The sequence below is a fragment of the Pinus tabuliformis genome, chromosome 4_2, assembly GCF_031772625.1.
Source record: "Pinus tabuliformis cultivar Carrire ecotype Pingquan chromosome 4_2, CPIR1, whole genome shotgun sequence".
NCBI classification, from domain to species: Eukaryota; Viridiplantae; Streptophyta; class Pinopsida; order Pinales; family Pinaceae; genus Pinus; species Pinus tabuliformis.
In genome coordinates, this window is record NC_142304.1 from 560290785 (window position 1) to 560310499 (window position 19715).

A 19715-nucleotide genomic window follows, 5' to 3' on the forward strand; every position below is an offset into this window, starting at 1 on the left:
AACGTAGCTAAGGCATGTCGCATAAGGAGGGGAGCTTGCCTAAGTGAGCTGATATCTGGGCAGGGCCGAGAGTTGACTTTCTGGACTATTTTGGGGCGTAGGTCTTGGGGTTTTGTACTAGGCAAGGTGTGAACCTTGTGTTGGGCACCTCCTAGTTGTAAAACTTGGCACTTTAGGCTAGTGCATTAGGTTTGGGCCAATGACAACCACTTTTTTGTAAAGCTTAGGAAGCACATGGGTTTGTCCATGGTTGACCCATTATAATTCTATTGTAAATTATTTGAAGTTGATAGAAAGGAGAAAAGGGTAAAAGTGTTTTGGGAGATGTCTCGTCCCATCACATACTCTTGTAAATTATTGGTTTTATGACATTATAGACTATTAATGAGGTTTTATTCCGCTTCTTGTATTGAATTTATTCTATCGCATAATTGTATAAGTTTTGAATGGAGTAATTGAATGAATAAGATTGGAAATGGAAAGTTGACTAAGTGTTGAAGTAGCCACATTTCGGGTTAGAGTAGTTGTATAACTACGATGAAATATCATTTCTATCACATGTCTCCCACAGTTATCTTAAGGCATCACAATTTGGAGTCGTGATAGGTATCAACGTGTAACTTCTCATAAACTTGAATTGGTCACTTCTAAAACTTGACAAAGAAAGAAGTCTTTTGTATAAATATTTTTAATGGTTTCCTAAACAAAACAAAATACATCTATTTCATAATATAAAATCCAATCTAGTTGGATAATAATAATATTAAATTAAATTCTTACCAATACAAAATTAAATACATCCATTTCATAATATAATTGAAATATATTTTAAAAATTAATTTTATTTTTTAAATGAAATTTTGAAATATTTCTACAACTTAGAATTTTGTTACATTTAACAATACTAAAATATTTAAATCCAATATAGTTGATTGAATGAGAATGATATTAAAGAACTTAGTTTTTTTTAAATTCCCACACAACATGCAATACATCTACTTCATAATACTAAAATAGCATCCCTTTGGATAAGGATGATATTAAAGAAATGAGATTAAATGAAATAATGTAAGGTAATTTTGAAAATGTCATGCTTCATGGGTGTGAAGGGACGGATGGAAAATGAAGCTTTTCTTGTTTGTTTATGTGAGTGACAAAGAATGACAAGACACCATCACCATCCTTGATATCAATGAAGTTATCTTATCCACACAACCATGATGTCATGGAGGCTATCCTACCCATACAAACAAGAATGGCAAGAAACCATCATCATCCTTCACATCAATGAATTTATCTTGTCGACACAACCATGATTTCATGGAGTCTATCCGACCCATACAAACATGCCTCACCACAGATATAAAGTTGGAGAATTTATTTATTTATTCTTCACAAGCATGTCCAAAAAGAGTTATAAAGTTGGGGTGTTTATCTATAAATGTTTCATATTGTTGATATTGTTTTTCTTGTTATTAACATATTTTTAAATATATGTCTTCATTAGACTCAAAATTGTCTTCTCTTTCTCATATGTATTCGATATTGTTATTCCTCTTTCAATGTTGCTAGTTGATATTAATATTTTTACTGAGAGAGCTTCTCTAAAACTCAGTTTTGGGGACACATTTAGTGGTGTAAATGTTTAACATAAATATTAAAAAAAAATATTTATTAATATAATGTTTTCGCTAACAAAACATAATTATGCATAAATATAAAAAACAGTTATATAAATCGTTAGAAATATTAAGAGTCAAGGTGAAACAATATTCATTTCAATTATTAATTAGCCACTTAATATCCTTGTTTGATTTGAACCACAAGATAACACATAGATACAAAATAATTTTATGTAAATTAGGAACTATCAGTCACTGACTGAAAAATGGTCATTTATATGCTAATATTAGTAATTTTTTTAGTAACTATTTAGCCATTTTGTACTAGTGTGGTAATTTGCCAACATATTCTGCCTTTATAAAGACAACATATCCAAATTCAACAAGGGTCAAAGCAAAACTAAGATAGTATTTTGGCCTTCCTGCAACTTGGATTTGAAATTTTTAGCCTCCTCCAATTTGGACATGTAATATTCAGCCTGCAGAAACCATATCCCTTATACATGTGAGACAATATACCCTAAAAAAAAAAAATCTTCTTCTTCTAGACTTCCTCTTGCTTCCTTGATCTTGGCTCTATCTTCCTTCATCTTGCCTACTTTAGATAAAACTTCTTTTCTTGAGAGATATAATTGGTGATGAGAGAGGTCAAATTTTCTTCTATTTGCAGGCCTTCCAGGGAAAATTTTAAGAACCCCCCCCTAAATTTATATGTATAATAAATGGGCGAATCTCCATGGTATATAGGAGAAATGGAAGGTGATTTTATCAATAATATAATATGTATATATAATTTTTTGGCGAATCTCTCACCAGGCATGGCGAATATTTTACTCAATTATAAAATCTTGTAAGATATTGGTGAGTCTTTCACTAAATAATAAAACTTTGTAAGGTCCTAGTGAATCTTAGCATTGTGAACTCTTAGAGAATTTTTTGAAAAATTATAAAACCATAAATGACAAGAGCCACATGGTGGCAATATCACTGTTTTTTTTCACATTTCCATGAAATGGAACTTGTTTATAAAATTATAAAAAATCCAACCAAGTCCCTTATAATATGCAGGTATGCTTATATAATAGTCTGATACATATACTATGCTTGTCTTCATTCAAGTGTCATAGCTGCTATACTTAACACTGTGAATCACAACTCTCTCAAAACTCAACTCTATAGTGTAATTAAAACCTTTCGAAATTGAATCTGACAACTCTATAAAAAGGATTAGTGAAATAGAAGCTTTTGTGAATGAGCCCACTAATTATCACTGCTAAACAATCAATCTAGACTATGAAGGCTTCCATCTTGATCACAATCGTGCTCACGAACAAGGGAGTGCAACCACCTAGCCTGACATAATGGCCATCATAGCTTCCAATAATCAACAACCACCTTGCAAGGACATCCTAGCTCATGTCTCATGAATTTTATTCATCAATATTAACTAATATAAATCTTATAAAGATAATATTAGAATCCTCTCCGGATTCACTGTTAATACAAGGCTAAAGGAAATTTTCTAGCTCAAGGCACTAGCCAATACCAACTTTAGTATTTGTGACCCCTTTGTGGGTATGCACCTACCCTGCCTCGTTGGGTTTTATGCCTTGTAACATAGTTGAAGGATCACAAGACTTTCCAATCTTCCTACTCCATTAAACACACTTTATATGCTATACATAGAGAATGGAAAAGAAGCATTATAGAACACACAATTTCACGGGAGGAAGAAAAATCTTAGCCGGTTCAATATCAAAATCTTAACCACTGATTAATAAAGAATAACAAGTAGTGTAATGAATTGTTCCGAGTTATTTATTTACAAGATGTAAAGAATATAGTGGAATGGAAAATATTACTTAGGCAACCCTTCAATATTTTCTACTAATATGTCTGTGCATGTACATATGAAATTAAGAGCATTGTTGAATACAAAATTTCCATTTCTCTTGCCTCCATTTTGACAAATCATTGTGAAATCAGTGTCACTTTGAATCACCTTTCCTCTGTGGATGTTTTGACAAATAAGTGTGAAATCAAAGTCACTTTGAATTTCCTTTCCTGCGAGGGATCACATCCACAGTTGATTAGTAAAATATAATCTACTATATATTGTGTTCAAGAAACTGACTGCAATCTACAATGGAAATGAGACCTCAATTCTTATTCTGAATTTGAATATCTTAGGGCAACATAAGAGATAAGAATTCATATGGCCTTAGTAGCTAGAAAACAATCACTCCATCATTACAAGACCAACTAGATTTCGGCACTTAATCTAAATAATGGCACTAGTTGTAGTGCTTATTTCCATTAACACCAGGGAAAAGCAACAACAATGTTTCAAAGTACACTTACTAGAAAAGTTGTAACATTCTGAGAATATTTAATGATAGCATCTGAACCTCATAGGTATGGTGGGGAAATAGGGAACCCAAATGTTGGAAGATATCTCATACCAAATCTGAGAAAAAAATAAAAAAGGGAAAAAATCAAAATCTATAAATCAGACAATGAATTGTTTACAAATCAAATACAATTGCTTTAACTAACAGTTAAATTGTGGTGATATATTTAAATATTTAGTAAGAGGGTAACTTCAAACCATGGAATATTACATTTTTCATTACTGTCATCCCTCAGTGACTGAGATTACAAATCAATACTTATCGAAAGATTGTAATAAATTCTGTGAAATAGTAAAGTGTAACCTCTATTTTCAAGCAAAAAAATCAAGACATTGTTACATCAGGAGCCATAATTGATACATAATCAATGAATCAAGTCCTTGTATGGCACAAGCTTGTTTCACTACCTCTATTTTCTCATTAACAAAATCAAGACATTGTATGTGGTTATTGCCAAAAGGAAACTGCGTTCTAATTTGGAAGAGGATCTTATCAAAAGACATGGATTTATTCAAAGCTACAAAGCCTAATGTGTTACTAAAAAATAAGTTGGAATATGGGATCATGATACTTAAATTGAAAAAATATGCTTTCCTTTTAGAAACATTACAATTATACAATGTTTTTTGAAAGCATTAGAATTTGAAATTGGGCCTCTCTATCAAGACAAATTTTCATTAACAGAATGTACTTTCCTACCTGAAACGTTGTAGATATCCAAGAAAAACTTGAAAAGCATAAGAGAACTTAGCATAATGTACTTTCTTTCCTTCCTTAACATTCTTAAAGAGTTGAGGTTCCCCAAGTCATCAAGTAACTTTCAAAGGAAATGACAGTTAGTAATAGTCCAATTCACAACTGAAGATGTGTCACAAATATGAGGGGGCATCTCCTCCAAATCACAAAAGTGCTCCAGGTTAAAATCTAGCATTATTGGAAGCTTAATGTTTGACTGGTTGTTATTAAACCCATACATTTTTCCATTCTTCACTAAAAGCTTAAAGATAGCTTCTCTAAGTTCTACATGACTTTACTATGCTCTTGAAGTGGGGGCACATGTAGGTTCTCCAAGTGAATAGTCTTAAACTAAGTGAAGATAAGGCCTATAGATCATTCAATGTGGATCTCTTTAACCCATAATTGAATACTATGTCTCTCTTGAACCCATAATTGAATACTATTAGGACTTTCAATTTTTTCATGGAACTCAAAAATGTTGGAAGAAAGTATTTGCTTCCAAAAAGAGTAAAACTAAAGCCTCTACTTGACGACAATTGATGTCACAACACTAACACTTCTCCATGGAATCTATATAGGTAAACCACAAATGCAGAATTCCATTAGAATATTGTGTTTATTGAATAAACAAATGAAATCGTTGCATTTGTTTAAATTATCTTTTGAAATCAAAATTATTGAAATTACATATCGATAACCTAGTGGGTGTAGGATAAAATTCACCCATATCATTCACAGAAAGCATGAGAAAAAACCTAATACTATATATAAAACCAAGAAAAATTCAAATTCATCACTTCTAGGGACCTCGTAACCACCCTGCCAATACACAAGTATGTTCCTATTTGCAATTAGAAAAATTACCCAAATTACAATCTGTTTACTCCAGCATATGTTAGAAAGTTATAGAAGGATGACTAGTGCAATCAATCCATTCCTTTTAGCCGTGGATTTGTTTTAGTTTAAACAAAAGTATACAAATATACTTGTCCAATGTCTATGCTTTAACCATTCAGCTTAAGATGTTTTTACAATATAATTTCCTAAGTCTATTTAATATCTTCATTATCATAAAAACCAACTTATATCCATCTTAACTCCACATCTACCACTCTTAGGGGGATGAAATCTATTTATCCCTCTGAGAACATGGTAGACCCAGAATTAAGATGGATCTAAGATGTTAGGATTTCCCCTTTAAATAGTCTATGCTCAAATGAATACATGGGATTACCATGGGTCAATACCATGGGTTATCATAAACCTGGAGCTTAAAAAATACTATTAGTAATTTATAAAAATTAATAAAATTAATAGTTGAACTTTATTTTATTTTTTATTTTAACCAAGCTAAAATGTTTAACATACATTAAATTACAACATCCATTTCTACTCTTGATCCACCAAGTCTCGAGAGGGATCAAATGTTTTTTCACTCTATGCTAGTTTGCATATAACGATATTTGATACCACTCGGGGGTTAGTAGATCTAGAGTAAAGATGGATCTATGCTGGTTTAATTCCCCCATTTAAATAGGCTACATTCCAAGTGAATACCATGGGTCAATACCATGTGCCATTTTGGTGAATACCATGGGTCAATACCATGTGCCTTTTTTATTTTTATTAATACTAATAATAGGGTTGATAATGTTTTTTTGCATGGTATTAATAACAATCTAGTCCATGGTATTTGTCCCATAGTTTTTTGCCCATAGGTTTCACCTAAATATAACGCATTTTTTGAGTGTTCGTAAATATAAGGTGACTTATGGAGTAAATATAAAAAAATGTTTTATTTGTTTACCATAACTCTGGTTTATTTATATTTTTATTAATTTACCATACCTCTTTTACAAATATGGTATTTGGCCCATAGGATTCACTTAAATAAAACCTCTTTCTTGAGCCTTCATAAATAGAACGAGGGTTATGGACTAAATATAAAAAGAGGTTTTATTTTTACCATACATCTAGTTTATTTATATTTTTATTTATTTACCATACCTTTTGAGTAAGTATAAAAAGACGTTTTATTTATTTACCATACCTCCACTTTACATATATTTTTATTTGTTTACACCCTTGCATGTATATAAGGTGACTTATGGAGTAAATATAAAAAATGTTTTATTTATTTACCATACCTCTCATTTATTTATATTTTTATTAATTTACCGTACCTCTTTTATAAATATGGTATTTGGCCCATAGGATTCACTCAAAATAAAACCTATTCTTTAAAATGGGCGAATGGATTCACTTAAATAAAACCTATTCTTGAAAATGCACTAATGGAAGGTTGTAACCCCTAGTTTCAAGGGCTAAATTTACCTTTTTTACCCTCTCCCTTAAAATAAGGTGGGCTATTTGAGGTGATTTGTAAAAATGTGTTATGATACAAAATATTCTCCCTCTAAAAATTTAAAACCCCTTAATTTTTCCAAAGGGCGAAAATTCGCCCCCAAAATTTTCTATGGTTAAATAACTAATTTCCATTCACATTTTTCCCTAAAGATTTCACTAATTCCCCCTAAAAGTATTAAGGACTTTGAAAATCGAAGGGGCTCAGAGCATTTCTCTGACTTCTGGAGGGACCGGACCCTCGACCCAATGATATAAAAGCCTAAGTACTCATAAATCATCCATCAATCATTCATTTCGTTTCATAAAGTTTTTCTAAGTAAAAAATCTATTTTACTTAGGAAATACATAATATCGCTTGAAAGACCCCTTTTCACTTTAGCCTAAGTTTGAATATATACTTCAATGTTTTGCTTAACGCTTTCCATTACATTTTTCATATTAAATTATTAACAATTATTATATAACTCCCGACGAAATCATTTACCCATTTCCCGTATTATGTAATTATATGTAAAACCCTGAAATGTTATATAATTCCCGCCCCGGTTAAATAAACCATAAATGCTCTTAAAACAGGTATTAACAAATTTATCCAAAGTTTGTTAATAACCTTCCGCGCCACGCAATACAGGATTAATTAACCATTTGGGTTAATTAATAACCGACCCATCAACCAATAAAATTGGCCTCGATATGGTTAAACCATGTTTTATTGTGCTGGACCCCGCTGCATAACCCCTCGCCATCTCCAAAGCCCGTCAACCGTCCTATCAATGCATTCCCATCCAACAGTCGACGGCAATATCATGACCACCCTTCCCACCTCGTTTTAACTCACGATCGCCTAGCGGTTTTCTGGCATACCCCTGCCACGCGTCACCCGCTCCATATGCTCGTGCGCCCTCCTCTCAAAACCACCTAACCGCAAAAGTGGTGTGACGCTCACCTCTTACCACCCTTCCACATAACGACAAAGCATCACATCATGCTGACATCATTCACCCGATAAATGCCAAAAAGTCTCGCCAACCTTATTTTTGCTAAATAAAACGGAAAAACGTCATTTTCACTGTTATTCACTGAAGACTATACTTCCATGCAAAACAACATCCCAGTCGACTGTTCGAGCTTGCAAACCACCACCTGGTTGAGAACCTTGTTGTGACACCGCCCAGGACCTGTCATCCTCCCATCCAGGCATTATTCACTGTCTTGAAACAGGTATTTATCCAAGCTGCATCGAAACCCTGTGATTTTGTTTTTTTGCTTAAAATTCTACAAGAAACAGCGAAGTTCAGGTCTATTCCATGTTTACATTGGCCATACAAATCTCCCAACCTATTTTCTTGCCTATTGTTCACAGAATTTCCCCTATTTTCATCTTTGAATCCACAAGAACCAATGATGGAAACCCCTGTAGCCCTGAATGTCGCACCCATTAATGATCCTCACAAAGACTTAGATTATCTGCCTCTTACAGATAAAGATTTTCAAATAAAAAATTTATCTGGTGACAGAAACCATCTTCAGGCCTTCTGCCAAGTCGGAGATAGCTATTTAAACAAGTCTGACATTTTGGACTGTGGGAATCTAATCTTCCCATGTATTTCCTCCCCTCAGTCCATGTTTTCCCAGAAATAATTCATCATTTCTGTGCTAACTATGACCCTGTCCATAGAGCAATTATGTCCCCATCCCAAACTGTCCTTTTTCCCATAACTCCTAAGTCCATTAATGAAATGATATAGTTCCACTCCACTGAGCCCCTTGCTCCTCTTTCCATGGGGTATCTACTTGAAAAAGCATCTCAATTGTCCACATCAGAAATAAGCCGTATTGGTTAGACCTTCATGCTACCAAAGCACCAACCTAAAGGCCCATGTCCTTATCTTTAGACTTTTTTCACTAACATTGGCAGACTCATTGTTGAAATGATATCCCTGATCATGGGATTCAATTCCAATGAATATGTTGATGACATCACCTTAGTTTTAATGTCAATCTTTACTCGAGGATAGCCCTCTACTGTCAGATATGACTATGCCACTTTCATTGCCAACAAAATCCATGATCAATTCATAAGTTTGGATAGGGAATGAGTCTTCAAATATACATATTTTATATACCATCTTTTGTTGTATCATTATCCAGACAACTTTTCTTTCCCCGTCAGGAAATTGGACTCAAAAGGAAATCGAAGGTCTGTGATTTTTTGGAGTTCCATCTTTCATAATACCAGTGAGTCCCATTATACTTATAATGAGTTTATTGACTGGTTTGTACATCCAGTGACAACTTTATTGATAGGAGTTTCCCGTCCTAGGATCACTGGTGACATGAAGAAGATTCTACAGCTCTTTAAACAATACAGGATAGGTGACTGGTACTTATATGAAAATCACACAGAAATCAGAATGTATGGGTGTGAACTTTGCCCTTTCAAGTTACCTAAATATGTGCCCATGAGATTATTTGCACTAGAATATTTTAGACAACTTATAAATGCAGACTTAGTCCATTTTTGTAGCACAAAGAAAAAGGCTCAGTTAAGAATCAAGAACCAGTTAGGCCCTTTTGTCATCAATTCTAGAGATGCGTGGCAAGAAGCTGAAAAGATTTTAGAAGACCACCTTAGATTGACGAAAAAATTTTGGTGGGTGTCGTATGACCCAAATAGTTTCATATGTGACCGAAGGACAAAAAACGGGCTATCAATTTATATACATCATAGGATCCCAGAAATCGAACAGTTTCCAATCAGGATGAATGTGTAGAAGGGACCCAAATAGAAGAGATTAATGAACTGGAAAAGATGGAAAATGCTATGAGAGATCTTGAGAAAACCTTTGACCTAGATTCTTTTAGGCAGGTATTTTTAAAGCTATCTCAAGGGCCAGAAAGGTGGATATCCATTGCTGGAACTACTCAACAACCTCCACCGGAAGTCAACATACCAGCCATAGGCACACCTAAAAGGAAGGAAGTAGAAACCACAGAACAACCCACAATGACAGATCAGCCTGAAAAGTCCAAAGAATAGGGTCAAGAACAAGCTCCTCCACCTCAAACTAAAACAGTAGAAACTCTAGTTTTGCAAACTCCTCTAAATGACGAAAGAGGCAAAAAGAGGGACAGGGAAACCACTACTCCTGCCAGTGGACCCATGGAACAGCCTGGGACTAAAAGACAAATATTGAATCCTCTGTCAAAAGAGGAAATGATGAAAGAGACTATAGACAACCACAGAGAAGAAAGGGCAGTGATCCAGCAAACTTCTCCATTGGGAGAAACATCTCCTAGCCCACAAAGTCAAGAGCTAGAAAGACAACACAGTGTAGAAGTATCATCCACTAGGCCACAAAGCAAACAGGCCTCAGACATTAAGAAGACATTTATAGAGATAAAATCCAGGAATGATCCAGTAAGGCTTCAAATTTACAATCAGTATCTGAAGATGGCTCACTCAAACCAGCAGAGATTGATGTCAAATTATGATATTAAAGAAGGAAAAATGTTAATGAGTTATTTTAAGCCAAAGGTGCAACAACCTCAGTCAGTAGCAGATTACATCAGAACAAATTTGGAGGCCTTAGCCAAAGATATTCATCCTATGGACCAGATTGAACTTCACAAGCAAACAGGGGAAATGGTCTATTCCACACTGGCTGACAAAGAAATGAAGGCCCACAAGCTACAAAATTCCTTGGATAACACAGCTGCTCAACTTCACTTGGAAAAAGCCTCTTCTTTGGCCAAGGATAACAGAATCAAATCATTAGAAGAGATCATCATTGGATTGGGACATGATCCCAAAGATGCTAAAGGCATACAGGCTTTGATCAAGAAGAAAGAAGAGGACATCGCTACCCTGAGGAAACAGTTGAAGCTACCTCCTTCAAGGCATCCTCAGATAGCAAAAGTTGTACAACAGAAATCAAAATAAGATATGATGGACTTGCTCCTGAAACTTAATTAAAGATTGAATGATACGGAGCAGGCATTAGAGAAACCACTGAAGGAAAAGCAGGGAGGATCGACCTCCCAACCTCCTGAAGTAATTCCTACAGGTACATCAACAACAGTCCCTTCTGTACTTGGAACAACATTAGCTCCAAACATCCCAATAGGCACAGCAGAGGTGATTACTCGTACATCAATAGAAGGAACACATCAAGTAGCAGTACTAATATGAGCACTGAAGAATTGATAAAGGCCATGGAAGAACTGGAATTACAAGTTATAGAATTAAAACAAGCAAAAGAACAATTGGCCAATATAGAAAAGAAGTATGATGCCTCAAAAATAAGTGTTGCAGAAAGAACCAGGGAGATTAAAGCCTTAGAGAGGAAAGATAAAACATTAGAACAAGAACTCACTTTTGACAAGCCGTTGGTAGAGATCAAGAAAATCCTTTGGTCCAACATCATTCAATCTATAAATGATGTGTGGGCATCTATCGAAGTGATTTATGAACAGATTGATTTGGTGAAAGCAGCACATGGAGAAATTCAACAGACAAGAGCACAGTTAGGACAAATGCCTGAACAAGCCAACATGCTTATACATTTTTTAAATAACAGAAATAGGGAACAACTAGAAGCACTTGGCATCCCAGATAGGACTGACACTATTTTGGAAATCAAAAGGGTGTTAACTAAAATAACTTTGATGCAGAATCTAGAAAGAAGATGTCAAGATATGCAGGTGGAAATCAATTCCTTTATGGAGAAGTTCACAGTTTTGCAGAATAAAGGGCTACCAATTCCTTTGGCCATCAATGACAGGTTAATGAAGCACATTGATTATGTAGATAAATTGAATAAGTATGTTGGAGATCAAGCTAGGTCATCAATAAGTGCATCAGGAATAAAAACACTTCCCACAAGTCAAGTTCTCTATGATAGCTTGGAGAACTTATTCTATATTGAACATGAGGTAAAGCACTTGTTTCAACTCTAGCCTAATTTTTTCAGATATACAGAGACTGATGAAACTCTGAGGAAACTTCCAAATCACAGATTTCCAGAGCAAAAATGGTGGGAAGACATATTGAGAATTTTGTAAATTTACTTTTGGAAAAATGTAAATTTTGGGCTTTTACCATAGCAAGATGAATAAAGATGAAAAGGTGTCAAACAGGTTGAAGTGTATCAGAACAAGTGAGAAGTATTGGTCAAAAAAAGGAAGCCAGCACAGAGTTATTAAAGAGGACAATAGCAAGCCAAATAAAAGGGCCTGTCTCCAGCACATTCAGTGAGAATAGGAATAGCACATCATCAGTTCACCTTTCTCCTATCTTCGAGACTAAGTGTCTCTATTTTTCTGTAAAAATAATTAGTCATCAATAGAATATATCTCACTCTGTTATGAGATATTTTTGTAAAGATTTTTTGTATAAATACCCACTCAATTGGAGTATTGAGGGTGGATTCTTACACATTGCTGTAGCATTGACTATTTTGGAGTAAAGTGCTGTTTGGACCAACTTTGTGGCTTGCTGGATGAAGAATTGGAGCTAAGGAATTTTCTTAGAATTGTTGAATCAAACATCGGATCAATAAGTTCATCTATACCTTGTGTTTTACAGTTTTCCTTGTTTAAAATATCATCTATGTTTCACATCTGAATGATAGACGAAAACAAATAACTCAAAATATGCTTAATTGCACTCTGTTTTCAATCATTATTATTCTCTATGTTTTCTTCTGAACTAGTATAAACAGTGAATTCTTTATTGCTCCTGTTTCCTAGTTTGTTCATTTTAATCATTTAATAAAGAATTCTTAATTGCTCTTTATTGATGGTTAGTCATGTTCTGCTCTTTTAAAGTGTGTTAAAGGATTCTTAGTTGCCCTTTAACCCTTTAAGCCCATTCCATCTTTCAGTCTCTAGTTGTTCCCTGTTTGACTACCTTGCTCTGTTAAACGATCCTTTGTGAAGAAGTCAAGTCCATTTAAGCCATTTTCTTTGACTCCATTAGCCCAATGGACTAAGCTACTCAGTATTACCCCTTTGCTATTGAATCTCGCCACCCAAATTCAAACAAAACTCCTAAACTTCAGAACTATCCTAATGTCATTCACAAACAAAGCTAAATTTGAAAGAGAGAGCCCTCTTCTTGATACAAATTGGCTAGAATCTATATCTAAAAGATTGGTTTGTGGTTACCTTGGACCCGTTTCCTCTTCTCAACAACTTCTAGGAAAATCTGAGTGATAACATAATGGTGACTCCGCTAGGGAACTGAACATTTTGTTTGTTACTATTGTTTACTTTATAAACTACAGACAGAGCCTGAAGTTAGCCAGGTAGCCTTTGAAATGCTCTTGCTTTGCAATTGTAGAAGTAAATGAATGTTGCTCCAGTCTATCTCTGGTCTAGTTTATGGATTAAACATCTAGTTCCAAATTCCTGATCAGTTCCTTTTATCAAATAAGTCTTTAAGAAAGTTCAAATCCCATATCTAAAGCTTTTTAAAGAAACTGTAAGAAGTTGTTTTACCCAACCCATTTAAAGAAAAAACCCAAAAACACACCTAGAAACCTGGCTTTAGAAAGGACTTGTTACACCAAAGCTAACCCTGATCCAAATCCACCCCTTGTGTTTGAAAACCTTAATCTGATCCCTAGGATTCTAAGGAGACAAGAAAGCCAAGAGAGTTCTGCTAGTTCACGGTCTTTATACATATCAAGATCCTGTCCAGTGAATTGGATTTACCTTGAGGAAGAACCTTTTGATGAGTGGTTTGAGACCTCTTTATTTGTAACTTTTTCTGAATCTAGGTTAGCCCACATAGTTCATGATCCTTTATTCATCGAAAATTTACAACTTGAAGTTGTCACTTCACATATTGACAGACATTTGCAGAATTCCATTCAATCTGAACTTACCTCTGTAGGAACATCAAAACTTTTTGTGATCACTTCAGCCTCTCCAAGTTCATCTCAACCCCAAGCTATCCCTTCCACCCCTCCATCTATAACTCACATTCCCATTGTTATCCCTGCTCAACCATCTGTCACACTGACCCCTCCAGCCATGGCAAATAGATACACTGCTCTGCATTTACCTGCCAACCCAGGGGCTATGCCCCAAGACTATCAAAGCAAAATCACTCCTTTTGATGGCTCTGGTACTTACACTGGACAACAACATACTAAAAAGATGACAGACTACTTTGAGATATATGAAGTTGATGCTGATAATGTTAGAATGAGGATATTTGTTCAAAGTTTAATTGGAGATGTCAGAGCATGGTTTAGAGCCCTTCCTGCAAACATTATTAATGACCTACAAGCTCTTTATCGGACATTCTTGAATAGATGGAAAAAGAAGAAATACCCTCTCTATATTTTGTTAGAGTATGAAAAATTTCAGAGGGGAACACAAGAAATCATACAAGATTATTGTACCAGGTTTAATAATGTTTAAACGTTATCCCCCAAAACCTTAGACCTCCTCCAAATTTGGCATTAATCAAATTCTATTATGGATTTGATTCAGATATGGAATATCAACTTAGGGAAAGAGCTCCTCGAACCTTAGAATAAATGCAAAGTATAGCTGTCAGCGTTGAAGCTAACCTAATATCCAAACGAGCTAGAGCCAGAGCTAAAAGGAGGATACCTTTGAAAGAAGAACCTTCAGCCTTTGAACAAAAACTTGATGCTATTATTAAAGGTATGGAGAGATTAGGAGATAGAGTAGAAACAATCGAAAGGAAATCCCCTTGGGATGGGAAACCTAGCAACACTAGGAGAAATCCAAATTTCAAGAAGAACCAAAATCAGAATAGTGGGAAGACTAACCCTCATCAAAACCTTAGGCCCCCTTTCCAAGAAAATTATGTTGAAGCCTCCACTTCTGATGAACCAACAGAAGACACCCAAATCAATTTGATGGGACTCAATAATGGGGAACATGTTTTCTTGACTGAAGACGATCAAGAAGCCTATGTTCTGAAACAATTCCAAACTCAGTCAGGTGAATCATTTGACTTTAGGGAGGGATATAATACAACCATTTATGAAGTCCATAAACAATACAATCTGAGGAGCAGAAGAATAGTTGTCCTTGAAACTAATAAACAAAAAGCCACCAAGCAGCCTAACAAAGGTAAGACTAATAATATCCCTATACATATTCTGTCTAGAACAGACCCTAACCCATCTAACCCAATTATTGAAGATGTGTCTGATAATCAACCCAATAATAGACAACTTTCCACTTCTATTCCATCTAAAGGAAACATGGAGGAACCTTCAGAAGTTGATGTGGAAACTTCTTGAGCCCATAACCCCACTCCCGAAAAGGATAGAAACACAGAGAACACAGATGAAAAAGAGATTCCAGTTGTCCGGAATGAAAGAACTCAGTCTGAAAAGCCTTTTAATCTGGAAGTTGAAGTAGGAAAGCTAAAAATAGTTGTTCCACTATCTGAACTAGCTAAACATGATGTCTACAAAATCCAAATTAACAAGTCACTCAAAATCTCAGTTAATGAAGATTCAGTAAATTTTTTTGATGACCAGCCCGAATTGATTTTTGGCCCTAAAGTGAATGGGAAATCAGTAGATGGAGGAATCCCTCCTTTCTATGTAAGTTTGAATATACATGATAAAATACTTCATAATGCCATGTTTGATTATGGTGCCTCTCATAACTTAATGCCTAAATCTGTAATGGAGAAATTGGACTTAGACATCACCAGACCGTATAAAGACCTCTTTTCTTTTGATTCAATTCAGGTCAGATGTTTAAGTTTAATCAAAGACTTATGTGTGTCACTAGTTCAATATCCTACCAAAACCATTTTAATGGACATAGTAGTAGCTGACATTCAACCGAAGTATGGCATGTTATTGTCTCAGTCTTGGGGTGCAAAGCTTCAAGGATCTCTACAACTAGATATGTCTTATGCTACTATATCAGTATTCAATCAACCCAAGAAACTGTAAAGAGAAACCTTAATGGTGTACGTTGTACGTAGTCAGGAGAAACCCCAAAATTTCCCTATCTACTCAATTCACTCTGATATGAACTCTTTCATTCTCTACAATGCTGAAATTGATCCTTTGACTGAATTAGAAGTTTTAGCAGAACCAAAAGAAATTGCAAATGATAAATCTAGTGTTCAAATACATGAAATTTCTGAAAACAATGAGACATCAGACACCAAAGAGAAAACAGAAGAAAGCAAAAAACCAAATCTCCCTATTAAACAGATTCCTGAGACTCCTGACACCAATTATGAACATGAGATTCTCTGGCACTTAGAATTTGATGGTCCAGTTAACTAATTAGGAGTAGGAGCAGGAGTCTGGGTGCATAATCTTGAAAACAACCATGTTGAAGGCCATGCCTACAGATTAAACTTTAGATGCACCAACAATATGGTAGAATATGAAGCCCTATTGCTAGGTCTTAAATTGGTTAAGAAATTAGGAGCAATTAGGGTGTCTATCTTATGAGATTCTAAGTTAATAGTTCAACATATTAAAGGACAATATTCAACAAATGATCCCAGACTAAAGTATTACAAAGATACAGTGATAGAGATTCTCAACACATTTTTGGAAAACAACCTTGCCAAAATCCCAAGAAAACATAATTTGCAAACTCATAGTCTGGCAATGTTTGCCAGCACCTGCAAGTTACCATTTGAACCTAATCATCAGTTCACAGCTGAGATTAGACATAGGCCAGCTATACCTGAAAAATTGAAGAACTGGCAAGTGTTTGATGGTGATAAGAAGATTAACAATTTCTTAACCTTAGATGAAGAATTTTGTAACATAAACATAGATGTAGATACAGTAAATGAATTTGATCAAACCAACAAGATAGAAACAGACATTTCAGTAGAAAGTTCAACTCAAATGCTGCATCCAACAAAATTTACCAAACAGGAAATGCAGGAACTTCAAGAGATGGATATTGATAAAATTGTTGACGGAGAATCTGAAGTAATCAATTTAAAAGACAATCATTTGCCTCAGGGATTAACACCTTTGGAAGATCTTTTTAATTTCAATGATATTCCTAAGAAGCCTAAGATGGAACCCTTAAGAGCATATATTGAGGACTATAATTTGGGAACTGAGGATGATCCTAAAATAGTGAAATTATCCAAATCTTTACCCCATGACCAAAAACTCAAATATGTTGAGCTAATGAGAGAGTTCCAGGATGTTTTTGCTTGGAGTTATGAAGACCTAAAATCTTATGACACCTCCATAATTCAACATACAATACCTCTGAATGAAAACCAGAAACCATTCAAGCAAAAGCTTAGAAGAATTAATCTTGTACTTCTGCCCTTAATTGAAAAAGAAATCAAACGAATGTATGAAGCAGGAATAATTTCTCCTATTAGATTTTTAGAGTGGGTGTCCAATTTAGTACCCACTACGAAGAAAACTGGAGAAATCAGATTATGTGTCGATTTAAGGAATGTTAATAAAGTTTCTCTAAAGGACAATTACCCCTTGCCCAAGATGGATCACATTTTACAGAGGGTGGTAGGAGCCTCTAGGATTTCACTCTTGGATGGGTTCTCAGGCTATAACCAGATCCTTCTTCATTCCGATGACCAGGAAAAGACTGCATTTACAACACCATGGGGTACATTCAAATATGTTAAAATGCCATTTGGACTTAAAAATGCAGGGGCGACCTTTCAGAGGGCAATGGACATAGCGTTTGCAAAGGAAATTCGTGATTTTTTGGTTATATATCTAGATGACCTGACTATTTTTTCTAAATCAGATCAACAACACTAGGATAATTTGAGACAAGTATTCTTGAAATGTAGAAAATATGGTATTTCTTTAAATCCTAAGAAGTCATTGTTTGGTCTAGAAGAAGGCAAACTTTTAGGCCATATCATCTCTAAAGAAGGCATCAGAATTTACCCTACTAGAATAGAAGCTATTCTACAAATTCCCCATCCTAGAAATGTCAAAGAACTTCAAGCTTTCCTAGGAAAGATTAATTTTTTGAGAAGATTCATATCTAATTTAGCTGAATTAATTAGATTACTTAATAATGTGTTGAAAAAGGATTCTAGTATTAGTTGGACAGTTGAAGCCAAGCAAGCTTTTGAAGAAATTAAAATGGCTTTGACTAGAACACCAGTCCTCACAAGTCCAAAGTTTGATAGAGATTTCATAATATTTTCCTTTTCATTAGAACACACCATAGCTACTGTTTTACTACAAAAGGAGGATCAAGGATGTGAAAAACCAATAGCCTTTTTTAGTAAAGCACTTAGGGATGCACCTCTAAAATACAAAATCATGGAAAAACAAGCCTTTGCTTTGGTAAAAGCTATTAAAGACTTTAGAGTCTACATATTGTATTCCCATGTGATATCCTATGTTCCAAATGTTGTTGTCAAAGACATCTTAACTCAAGATGTAATTGAGAGCAAACGAGGTAAATGGATTGCTGATATTGGAATATGATATTGAAATAAGACCTACAAAGTTTATAAAAGGTTAGGGATTGGCTAAACTCCTGACTGAAATAAATTGTCAAGCCCTAGATATTAATGAACTGGATAATGAACAGGAGATGGCGACTCCAAAAATCAGCCAGGCCTTCTTCGATTCACCATGGTATGCTGATATAGCCTATGTATTATTAAACCTGCAGGCTCCTCCAGGGTTATCCAGGACAAAGAAAAGGGTTTAAAGCTTAAAGCTGCAAAATTTTGTATTTTAGATAATGCTTTATTTCAGAAAAATAATGAAGGTATTCTATTGAATTTTTTAGTGAAAGAAGAAGCTGATAAGGCTCTCAAAGAATTTCATGCAGGAGACTGTGGTGGACACCTTTACTGGAAGGCAATTGCAGACAAGATCCTGAGGGCTGGATTTTATTGGCCAACCTTGTTCACCAGTGTAAAGAAATTTGTCACTTCTTGCCATAAATGCCAAATTTTTGAGGGCAGGAGAAAAATACTACCTTTACCCCTGAGACCAATCTCCACTGAAAAACCCTTCCAACAATGGGGCTTAGACTTCATTGGAAAAATCCATCCTCCATCTTCTGGCCAACATAAATGGATTCTTACTGCCATATATTATTTCACCAAATGGATAGAAGCCATTCCCTCTAGACAAGCCAATGATACTGTGATTATAGGATTCTTAGAAACCAACATATTGTCCATATTTGGCTGTCGTGAGAAGATCATAACAGATAATGTTGCTGCCTTTAAATCCAAGAAAATGATAAGTTTTTGTAATAAATACCATATCACTCTAGGCCACTCCACAACCTATTACACTCAAGGTAATGGTCTAGCTGAGTCTTCCAATAAAAGCCTAATTAGTATCATTAAGAAATTATTGGAAGAGAACAAGAAAAACTAGCACAAGAGACTTGCCAATGCACTGTGGGCAGAGAGACTTACTACAAAGAAATCCATTGGGACTAGTCCTTATGAATTAGTCTATGGCATGGAGGCTATATTTCCTTCATCCTTAGGAGTTCCAGTAATGAAACTACTTCAAGAAGCTCAAGTGGAACTGAATGACATTCAAAGGAGAATAAATCAGACCATCCATTGCAG